The following is an 11,277-nucleotide window of genomic DNA, read 5'->3' as shown; positions in this document are numbered from 1 at the left end:
ACTTTTTAAACTGTAGCTGTGCCTCACATGGCAGCTGAGGTTGAAAAAAATCAGGAAATAAAGGTCAGGTAAGAGCCCGGGTGGGCGGGTGAGCAAAAATATCAGCAGAGAACAGGTTCTATGTCTGCAGCTCTTCAGAGCTACCAGTCCTACATAGGTGGACAGAACCGGTAGAAACCCACCCCTGTAACTGTCCAATAGTTAAGAAGCAGAACAAAGAAAAAAATACTTATTTGACCCAGAGAGCATAAGGGTCTGAATGTTGTACGAAGTATCCACAAAAAATAGAGAACATTTACTCAACCCTCAGAAACCTTTCAAAGATAACCCACATAATTTTCATTGCCAATCTTGAAATGCTCTCTCCAGCTGACAAAGACCACAAAAACTGTCTTGCAATCTCATTTCACATTCTTGTATGCTATGTTCATGGTGATTTATAATAAATTGTACTGGCCACTGTAAATGGAGCTGCAAAACCACATGGCACTTTTCCTTTTGGCAGTTTGAAATGACTGGTGAAGTCGTAGCTTGGCAGTTGATTTTCTGTGGATAGGAACAGCACCCTGGAGTTGGGAGAAAGGGTAAGGCAAGAATTCCTACCTGTGGAGGGAAAGGTTCACTCACAAACCCTATAGAGATTCAACATTCCTACTATGAAACTGCTTTTCTAGGAATTTCTTCTCTACCACAGCTGATTCCAGTGATAAGTGAACAAACAACTGATCCAGGAACAATACAAATTACCATATCCCTGTGAGAAAAGGTGAATATGACTTACTTCTGCCAAATACCAAGTTTTTGATATAATTTCTTATTTGTAGTGGAAGGATTTATAATAAACAATGCACATGAATACTATTCAGGTTAGGGAGAAGAAAATAGCATAGGCAGGTCAGCCTTAGGGCTAATTCAGACTTCATTTTCAGCAAGCAAGTTTCTCACAGAGTGAGTAGAATCCTGAGACAACTCAAGAATCATGTTTAAAGAATATGCCTTATTTTCTTCCTCTATTAATATTATTAGTTTCACTCTAGCACTGGTTCACCTTTGAGAATGTGCCAAACCTTTTAATGACAAGGATGTTGATATATAAGTATTTTGCCAGATTGTATCAGGCAGAGATTGTGCATTAAGCTCCCAATAGATTTCATAGCAATACAGTAATTTATTTACAGGATTTATTGCTTCATAGTCAAAATTTACCAAAATAATGCATATAATAATTGCATATAAAAAAGGAAGCAAATTCCTTTAAAAGAACTTTCATTTATAAAATATAATATTTACTTTCTAATGTGATTTTTATATAGTTGCCTTTATATGGATTAGTCCATACAAAGGACATCACCTAAAGTCACTTTATATAAATTTGATTCATAAATAAATCAATAAATGTTGAACAAAAGTAAGGGTTTTTTTTAATTTTCAAAAGTTTTTTCAGATAACCAATGTTAAAGCAATGTAATTTAAAATAGAATGAATGCATTAAAGGGTTTTGTATTTTAGGAGATGTGAATACACTACTTTGTTTAATGTTTGAAAAGAAAAAACTCTGAAATATATTTATAGAATACTACGATAGATAGAAAATTGGACTTTTTTCTGGATGTAAACTTCTGAAATATCATGTACGTATGCAAGATTATTTTTAATTGTTTTATAGTGAAGGTTGAATTTTGTGTTAAAGAAGAAAAGAAGTTAAGGATAAAAGAAAAATGCACAGGATATAAAAACAGTCATAAGTCACTTTTTCAGTGCCCTTGTAATTTTGAATGGTCACTAAATGAACTATTGTGAGTCAAGGACTGCCAATAGTTGAAAGTTCATGCAGGCTATGTCAGTCATTTATATTACATTTTCATATTTTTACATTGCTTAATCCTTCACAAAAAACAAATTTAGTTTAATATAATATCTATTCTAATGTTATATCTGTTCCCTTGTTATGGGACTGATTACCTTTCCCAGTTTCTTGAGATTATATCTGTGCTTTGTCAGAATTTATTTAAAGTTTGGAAACATAATACCCTAAATTATATGCTAAGGTCACAAAGTGCATATATCATGAATACATTAAAAAGTAATGTGGTGGTTTTAAGTAGATTTAACGTTTTAGTAGGCTTTTGTTTTGTCAGGACTGTACAACCAACTTCAAAGTAAAGTAATAAATTTAACATCATTTTTTCTGGACACTCCTTTTCCATAAACCATACTGGTCATAATAATATTCTTCTAGTTTAAATTTCAACTAGGAAAATTTTTAATGAGTCACAGCCAATTTGCTTAACCAAGCAGCTAAAAATATTTCTTGGAAATGTAATTAATTGCATTATGTTTAAATTAAAAATAATTTAATGGTCATCTTAATGTTGTTAGGAAAAACACAATAAAACGTTTTTTAAAATGATACTACAATAACAGGATCTTGAAAAAGCTGGCATAAGCAACTGTCTCTGGATAGTATATCCATTATTGCTCCAATACTGGTATTCTGATTTATACACATATAACTTACCACAATTGTATGTCCTGGTAGACTTATATTTCTTATTCCAATAATACCCATAATATTTAACCATAAACTTTATTCTGTACTCACAGAAACTTTGTACAAGCTCTATGTGATCATATATACAGTAGATAAAGTATTATTTTTTTCATTACAGTTTGCATTCCATGTTAAAGAATTTGAAAATAATAGAAAGCACAGAATTATTCTTTTTGTTTTATGGAATGGTAATTAGAACATGTTTAAATAAATGGGACAGCAACATGTGAATCAAATGAAACGAGACAATTCTTTTAACTGCATACTTGATTCAAGGGAATCAAATATTTTTCAAGCTATAAACCATTTTTATAAACAGACATCTTTAAATGCGCACAATCCTTTTTATTCTCTTTGAGACAAGCTATAACACATCCATTTTTCTATGAGTACTTCCTAATCATAAAGTGTATGGACCAGAAAGAATATCATTTGCTAAGAGATGCTACATTGTCCTGCGGAAGGGCCATGGAAGGTCAGTAACAAAACATTTACTTTGCTTGAAGTCCTACAAAAATTTGCAAAAATCTTGATCTGAAAGGTCCAGGAAATAGCTCTGCCTGAAATATTGACCAATTGCTGTCTGACAATGATAATATAAGTTGCTTTTTTTTTACATTCAGGAACATCCTATGATGAAATTATTCAATTTATGATAAACTAATCTCTGGATGGACCATTGATGCATAGAAAAACTATGCACCTGTAGAATTAAATATATTCATTTATGTTAAATAAAATCACATCATTACCTCTTCAAATACGTCATAGCTCCCTAAAAGGGGAGTGTCATGCCCCTGGTGGAGACTGACTCTGAGGGAGAGGAGGAACAGCGGACAGGGAGTGGAAGTGTGGCTCCAGAGGTTGTGGAGGAGGCTGGGGAAGGGCAGAGGCTGGCTGAGCCATCAGAGGAGGACCCAGGCCCATCCTCTATCCATCCTAGGGCAGGCAGGGAGGAGAGGATAAGGGAGAGACATGGTTTCCTTGGGAGGAGAGGGCCTTCATCATCTTCATGGACTGCAGGTGTGACAACTGAATAAGAGTTTGGACCTGAGTACTGGCAAACGCTGGAAACAAAGCATGAAAATATCTCTAGTTTATAGTTCATCTATGAGTTTGGCATCCTTCCCAGTGTGTGTTATCTGTGGACATCCTCCAGCCCTTATCTTGCCTGTTTTGTGTTGCTTTTTTCTTTCTTTGTGTAGCTGTGTGGGAGGTTTTTTTTTTTGTCTTCCATCAAAGATATTCAGAGCTTGGAAGCAAACTGAAGGAATAAAAGGGCCTTCACCTGTTTTCTGTGACTGTGTTTGTTTTGTATCTCACCATGGGTCATCTCAGGGAGATCCATATGTGTGAAACGGAATAGGAATATATACTAATTATTTATCATTTCTTTTCTGTGTTTTGCTTATTGTTTCTTAGCTCAAAAGGAAACAACATGAAGAGTGTGTGTGTGTGTGTGTGTGTGTGTATGTGTGTGTGTGTGTGTGTATTCACACAATTATTACAGTTAAGGTGTAGGTAAGAAAACTGTCCTGAAGGATCTTGCATACGAACTTGCTTCTGTATTAAAAGCTTAGAATCTTCTGTTTTGGCCTCCACTACACAAAGCATTCTCTTGTATGATTATTTAATCTGACTTCCATAAGCAAAGCTGCTAAGTGTTGGGGAAGGGTGGAATTGGTATTGTTCCAGTCTCTTGTAGTTCTCATCTATATTTTTCAAGTCTAGCCAAGAACCTTTTATTTTCCAAGTTAAAATAATATTATTTTCCAGTTGATAGGATAGAGAAGTTATTTAAAACAATTATGTCTGTATGTGACTTATGAATTAAGATTTTCCCAGTTGCTTAGATATTGCCATTTCCTTGTGATGACAACATACGTAGATGCATTTGGATCTTTTTATCCCCAAAACTGGGGACATTAACATTATTATACTTTGATGACTTTGATTTCTGACAACACTATTGATTTGAGAAACAACACATAGTTAAAGGTTCAAGGGAGGCCTTATTTTAGTCAAAACAGCTCAGAGCAACTAGTCTTTTTCTGTGCTTTTCTTTTCTATCAGAAGTTGTATGTTGGTCAACTTTTTATATTGAATTATTGAGTGAAGAAAATGGGAGGGAAGCAATGTTTTGGTTTATCTTCAACAGTAGTCCAAGCAGGAAAATAATTGGATAATTCTGATTTCTGTTGTACAAAGCAAAGTAGAAATGTGCTCATGGCACTACCGGAGTCTCTCACAATCAGCTAAGTGACCAAAGAAAAGTTGTGTAGACACTCTAAAGGACTGCTATCATTTGGTAGCTTTGCATTTGTACAATTTATTAGATCTTATTTTTATTCCTAATATTCACCATGAACTGTGAACCTGATTGGCTGAGGCTGGGGAATCTAACCTGGAATTCTGAGATATTTTTAGGTTTTGGTATGTTGTTACTAAATATTTGATAAGCAGAATACTTTTTGATGCATATAAATGCTAGAAACTACTCTCTATCCTTTGTTTAGTTAACGGAACTTGTACTTCAAACCTTGATTTCCTTTTTTTCATATAAAATCTATATAATTCTCAACTAGAAAATGCACTGTCCAAATCCAGTAAACCTAGCTAAATATTCCCACTTTGATGACCGTTCACAGAGGGAAATTCAACCCAATTCTTACTAATTATTATGCAGCCTGGAAATTTTTCAGATTTAAATCCACACATTTCAAGAGCATCTAAACTAGAAATATTGATCTAGATACATTAAAACTCCCCATACCACCTGACCTGGTATTGTACTACAGTTAAAGAAAATTTAACTTATTTAAGTAATCTAATTTTCTGGATTCACATAGCACACTATATCATGAAGTAGGAATGGGGTTCCTACAGTAGTCATATAATACAATAACCTAAAATGCCCTAGAATATTAGTAGCTTGATATGCCATGCAATCACAGGCCATGACTTTTGAAAAAGGTTGTGCATCATTTCTACAAATATTTTCTTAGAGTCATCCAAGATAGGAAAAGATAAATATAGAAGAAATGTTTAAAAGTTCCCCAGGATCACTGGGAATTGGGTGGCATACAAATTTTAGTAATAGTAATAATAAACTATAATCATTTTGCAAAGTCATAAAATGGGCTACCTTTTAAGAAGCACAGACTATTTATGACCTCTACAGACACAGGTCTCAAACTAATGGCTTATAACAGAGTTGAAAGGGACCATGGAAGTCTTATAGCCCAATCCCTCACAAAAGCAGGGGACCTATACAATTCTGGACAAATGGCTGTCCAACATGTTCCACTGGTTTTGTTCTCACTGTCATTAAATTTCTCCTTAATTCTAGGTTGCTTTTCTCCTTGATTAGTTTCTATCCATTGTTATTTTTCATGCCATCCAGTGCTTCAGAAGGCTGTTGCCAGCTCCCTTGAGTAAAATTAGATGGAGCGAGTTGAGCAGGAGGTGTCAATCTGGCTGTATTTGGAAATATGGCTAACTGATCAGAATCAAGATCAGAATTAAGATAAGCCCTTAGATAAGAAATAGGCAGAAATCAACCTTATCCATTTGCATTATGATAAACAATATTATGGCTACAATATTATGTAGCCATAATAACAATTAGTTTGTGGACAGGCAACTTTCCTAATAGCTATTTGTAGCCTATCAGTATTCCAAATATATTATAAATTGGGTATATAAACATAAAATAATAGGCATGGTGTAAAGAAGTGACTATGGCAAAAGAAAACAAAAATTAAAAAATGAGCAGGTGTTGAATTGTGTGGACTGAATACAACAGTGAAAGACCAGTACAAAAAATATTAAGATGGTTTGGTCTCATAGACGGAAGGAATGAAGGTCAAATTACAAAGCAAATATATGAATAAATGGATTGGAAGCAATTAGAAGATGATAATGAAGTGGCTCTTTGAAATTGATGAGAGATTTGAAGAACAAACTGCATATATGAAGTGAATATTGATATGATGGATGCAAATGGCTTTTAAGAATAGAAAAATGAACTAGTATAGTGAATGATTCTGCTGTAAGCAAAATTTAATTAAACTGTTTCTCACCTCAAATCTTTGGCTCGTTATTATTTTTTCCTTTCCTGCATTTTGCAAATCATTACTAATAGTAAAGTAATAGAATAAAGTAATAGAATAAAATGACAGGTAGAAATGTAGATTTTTGACAGTTTGCTCAGGTTTGCTGTTATTTTACCATATATTTTATCATAAATAATATACAGGTGTAAGGTCCATGAAGTTACAAAGGAATTAATTGATATAATGGCTCTAATACAGGTTTGGTTATATAAAAACAAAAAGTCACTGTCTTCTAAAACAACCAAATTAACAAGCCCTAACTTTAATTTGCAAATGTATAAAACCATCTATAAACTATAATCCATTTTCTATATCTTTACCATTGATTCAAATGTTTTATTTCAAAGTACTTGTTACTGTTCAAGAATCACTGCTAATATTTAATTTCAAACTTAACCATTGTGTAAGTTGTGCCTGCTATGAAAAGAGAGAGAGAAATGAAATGCATTCAAATAATGAAAATATTTCTTGCCTTTTTAAAATTTGCTTATATTCAGGTAGGTGGAATTAAAATTTGTCCACAAATTCATTGTTCTGGCATTTAATCATAAGGAAAATGTGGTAAATTAATTAAAACAAATAACATCAGTTGGATATCCCTTAAGATTGAAACTGAGGGAAAATAATCTAATCCATCAGGTTTCCATTTTGAAAATGTATTAATATTAGACCACAAGACCAACACAAAAAAGAAAAAAAGTTTGTTTACAATAATGTAATCTAATGCTGAAACAATTTAAATTGAGGAAACCAAAATGTATACTGTTCTGTTTCAGTTTCTTCATCAGGCATTTGTCAAAGTATAATATATCTTAGCAAACTTTTTTAAAAAATAATTTGAAAAAAGGCAAACATGGCAGTACATTTTATTAGGTATGTTCTTAACAAAATGCTTTAACATTTTTTTAAAAAAAAAATCCAGTATAATATTAAATGACAGAATGATTGTAATGATGGAAGAAAAGATCGTATACACATTTTGTTAGGAATCTTAAGAAATAAGATTTCTTCTGAAGTTAGAATAATGATCTAAAAATCATTCTCTATGTGAATGGCTGAATTTCTGTGATCTCAAAAACTACTCACAAACTACTAAAAAACTACTGCTAGACAAGTTCAGCTCAATTCCTTTCATATACTTGTTGAAAAAAAAAAGCCTCAGTGTCAAAAACCTACATTCATATATTTGGATTATATCCATTTGTGACTTGGTCTTAGCAAAACTCAGTGTTGGTCATCTTCTCCAGTTATTGCAGCATCCCAAACTCTGGGATTCCTAAGGGTTGGGAATGGAATAAGGTAAGTTTTGTTTCTCTTATTAGCTTGTAAAAAATACTGAGCTCATGAATCTAGTGGATTCAAGGATTTGTCTAACAAAGTAAGGGGGTTCTACATTTAGGCAAGAAAAACCAAATGCACAGGTATAGAATAGATGGTACATGGCTCAATAGTAGTAACTGTGAAAAGGATCTTGGAGTCCTAGTGGACAATCACTTAAATATGAGCCAGAAGTGTGCTGCAGCTGCCAAAAATTCCTAGGCTGCCTTAACAGAGGGATAGAATCAAACTCACATGAAGTGTTACTACCACTTTATAATGGCCTGGTAAGACCACAGCTAGGATATTGTATCCACACAGTCACCACACAGGTGGGATTCAGCTGGTTCTCATGGTTCACCCGAACCATTAGTTAATTGCTCATGTAGTCCAGAGAACCAGCTAAAAATAAAGTGCAAGAGAGGGGTTTTTTTTTTCTCTCTCTCCCTTCAGTTAATAGTTCTGGGCAGACAGCCAAGAACCACTTAACAGTTGCAGCTGGAATACAGCCAATACACACTGAATCAAGTCAATAAACAACAGAAACTGACAGGATTAGGGCAGGGAAACCCATCAATCATCCATCTAAGAGATAGGATTAACCTCTTCCCTTCAGGAAGAAAAACAAGATTACAAACATTTTCGTTATAAATAGTATTAAGTAACATTTCTGTGATCAGCTGATACTCCCTGGAATTCCCCAAGACCTTTTATAGCTGCTGCAGTGTTGGCTACTTCTTGTTTCTTCCTGGAGGAAAAGATACAGGAGGGGACAACGATGCAGCTTGATCATACAGGCCATGAATTTAATGCATGCATGGTTCAGCCAGATGTAATTATTTTGCTGTGAAGCACCCAATTTAGAACATAGAGAACATAGAATAATAGAATTGGAAGGGTTAATGGCTTTTGGCAGCATGCCCAGGCTTTCAGTTAACTTGAGCTCTTAGTTTTCCTCTCAGCTGCTGTTTTTTTTTTTTAAAAGGGGGAATGGCTGTTTTAAATTTTCTGCATTGTTTTAATGGTTCCTGGCCCTGTCCTTTTGGTGTGTACTTCCCTTACTCTTTTTGAAAGCTTCTAGTGATGGAGCACCCACAACTTCTGAAGACAAGCTATTCCATTGGTTGATTGGTCTCACTCTTAGGAAATTTCTCCTTCGTCCTAGGTTGCTTCTCTTTTGGTTAGTTTCCATCCATTGTTTCTTGTGCCTTTCAGTGCTTTGAAAAATAGATTGATTCCCTCATTTTTGTAGGAGCCCTTCAAATTTCCTGACAGATCAATTAATCAATGGAACAACTTGCCTCCAGAAGTAAATGGTCCAACACTGGAAATTTTTAAGAAGAGATTGGATAACCATTTGTCTTGAAGTAATGTAGGGTTTCATGCCTAAGCAGGGGGTTGGACCAGAAGACTTCCAAGGTCCTTTCCAACTCTGTTATTCTAATCTATTCTAAATATTGGAACAGTGCTATTTTATTGTGAGTTGGACGAATCAAGTTGGCCATGCCCACCCAGTCACATGACCACCCAGCCATGCCCACCCAGTCATTAGGGCAGAGAACCGGTTATAAAATTATTTGAATCCCACCACTGGGTCACCATGATGTTGAGACTCTAGAAAGAATGCAGAGAAGAGCAACAAATTAGGGGACTAGAGGCTAAAATATTCCTGCAAAAGAACAGTTGCAGGAATTGGGAATTGGGTACTTTAAGAAAAGAAGTACTAAGGGTGATTTGTATTCCAGTATTTAAGAGAGTGCTACAAAGAGGGAGTCAACCTATTGGCAGTACCTGAAGGCAGAACAAGAACAAATGAATGGAAACTAATCAAGGAGAGAACCAATTGGAAACTAAGGAGAAATTTCCTGTCAGAACAATTAATCAGTGGAACGACTTTCTCCAGAGGTTTTGGAGCAAGTAAAAGTAAAAACACTGCAGGTTTTTAAGAAGAGTTTGGACAACCATTTGTAAAAATGATATAGGGCCGTGATGGCGAAACTTTGGCACACATGCTGGAAGTGGCACATCAGCTGTCACCTGTTGCTCTTCTGGGTTCCAGCATACACATGCCCGCTGGCCAGGTGGTCTTCACACACACAGGAACACCGGAAACTGGAAGAGCAGCTCCCAGCAGCTGAGCTTCTGGTTTTCAACACACGCATGCATGCATGCCAGCCAGCTGGTCTTCGCACGTGCATGTGTGCCAGAAACAGGAAGACCAGGTGGCCAGCACACATGCACTCGTCAGAAACCAGAAGCTCAGCTTCCTAGCGCACGCATGTATGCTGGGGAGCTGCTCTTTCAGTTTCCAGTGCTCCCATTCACGCAAAGACCAGCTCTTCTGTTTTCTGGCACTCCCTCATGCGCTTCTGGTTTTCAGTGCTCCGTCACATGCATGTGCTCCCATTTCAGCACTTGGTGCCAAAAAGGTTCACCAACACTGGTATAGGGTGTCCTTTCTGAGCAAGGGGTTGGACTAGAAGATCTCCAAGATCCCTTCAAACTCTGTTATTCTGTTATCATATTTATTTAGCATCTTTTACTATTAAATCATCCAGTCAACTTTCAAGTCTAAAGGGGACCTAGAAATCCTAATTTCTAATGAGGCAAAGTTATATTTTTCAGAAGATAGTTTCCTGATATTTTCTTTTACTTTTTAATCAACATAAAAAATAAGAATACATAAGAATAAATAAGATTTTTGAGTATGTATTCATAATTGTATGATTTTGGCATGATTTTCTTCAATCTATATGCAAGTTAATATAAAGGACACAAAATTGTTGGTAACTTGTTACAGAAGTAGAGGAAAGTGTATCATTAAGAGGCTCTCTGTCTTCTACAAATGGTCCAGAAATATCCCAGATTCTTAGAGAATTTTGAAAAGAGGTTTTCTCACACTGGCTATGTCGTGCTTTTATTTATTTGCAAAGCAATCATTTCTCTTTTCAAATGGTCTGTTCTGTATTTATTCTTTCCCAAATTCAGGAATCAGGAGTTTCATTTTTTTAATATAAGGTTATATAGGTAAAGACAAGTAAAGAATGCTCCTCACTCAAACAAAGATGAAGAAGTATGCATGTACAGGAATAAAAAAAAGACAGGATTGTACTGACTAAAGAATGCAAAATATGCAATCAAAAATAAACATATTTCTTTACCACAAGACAGATGTAATTCAGTACATACCTTCTTAGCAGAAGGAAGAATCACAGTTTTTCGAAATTCAGTGTGAGTTTATATATATTTTTAATTGGCCACTGGAGAGATAAAACCCCTCAACAATAGCTCCTC

At 35.0% G+C, this 11,277-nt stretch overlaps 1 long non-coding RNA gene across 5 annotated transcripts in view; it reads left to right on the top strand.

Annotated features, from left to right (window-relative positions):
* The first annotated feature begins 519 nt into the window (after positions 1-519).
* LOC148130701 (uncharacterized) overlaps positions 520-11,277 on the top strand; it is a 70,728-nt gene continuing 59,970 nt past the window's right edge. For all 5 annotated transcript variants that reach the window (XR_015749604.1, XR_015749603.1, XR_015749605.1 and 2 more), the window contains exons 1-2: positions 520-584; positions 675-766. This is a non-coding gene — a long non-coding RNA (uncharacterized LOC148130701). The remainder of the gene's footprint in view (positions 585-674; positions 767-11,277) is intronic.

The sequence above is a fragment of the Notechis scutatus genome, chromosome 4 (assembly GCF_049901735.1).
Source record: "Notechis scutatus isolate UNSWTSFEM ecotype Mainland chromosome 4, rNotScu1.2, whole genome shotgun sequence".
NCBI lineage: Eukaryota > Metazoa > Chordata > Lepidosauria > Squamata > Elapidae > Notechis > Notechis scutatus.
This window is presented reverse-complemented; position numbering and strand designations above follow the sequence as displayed.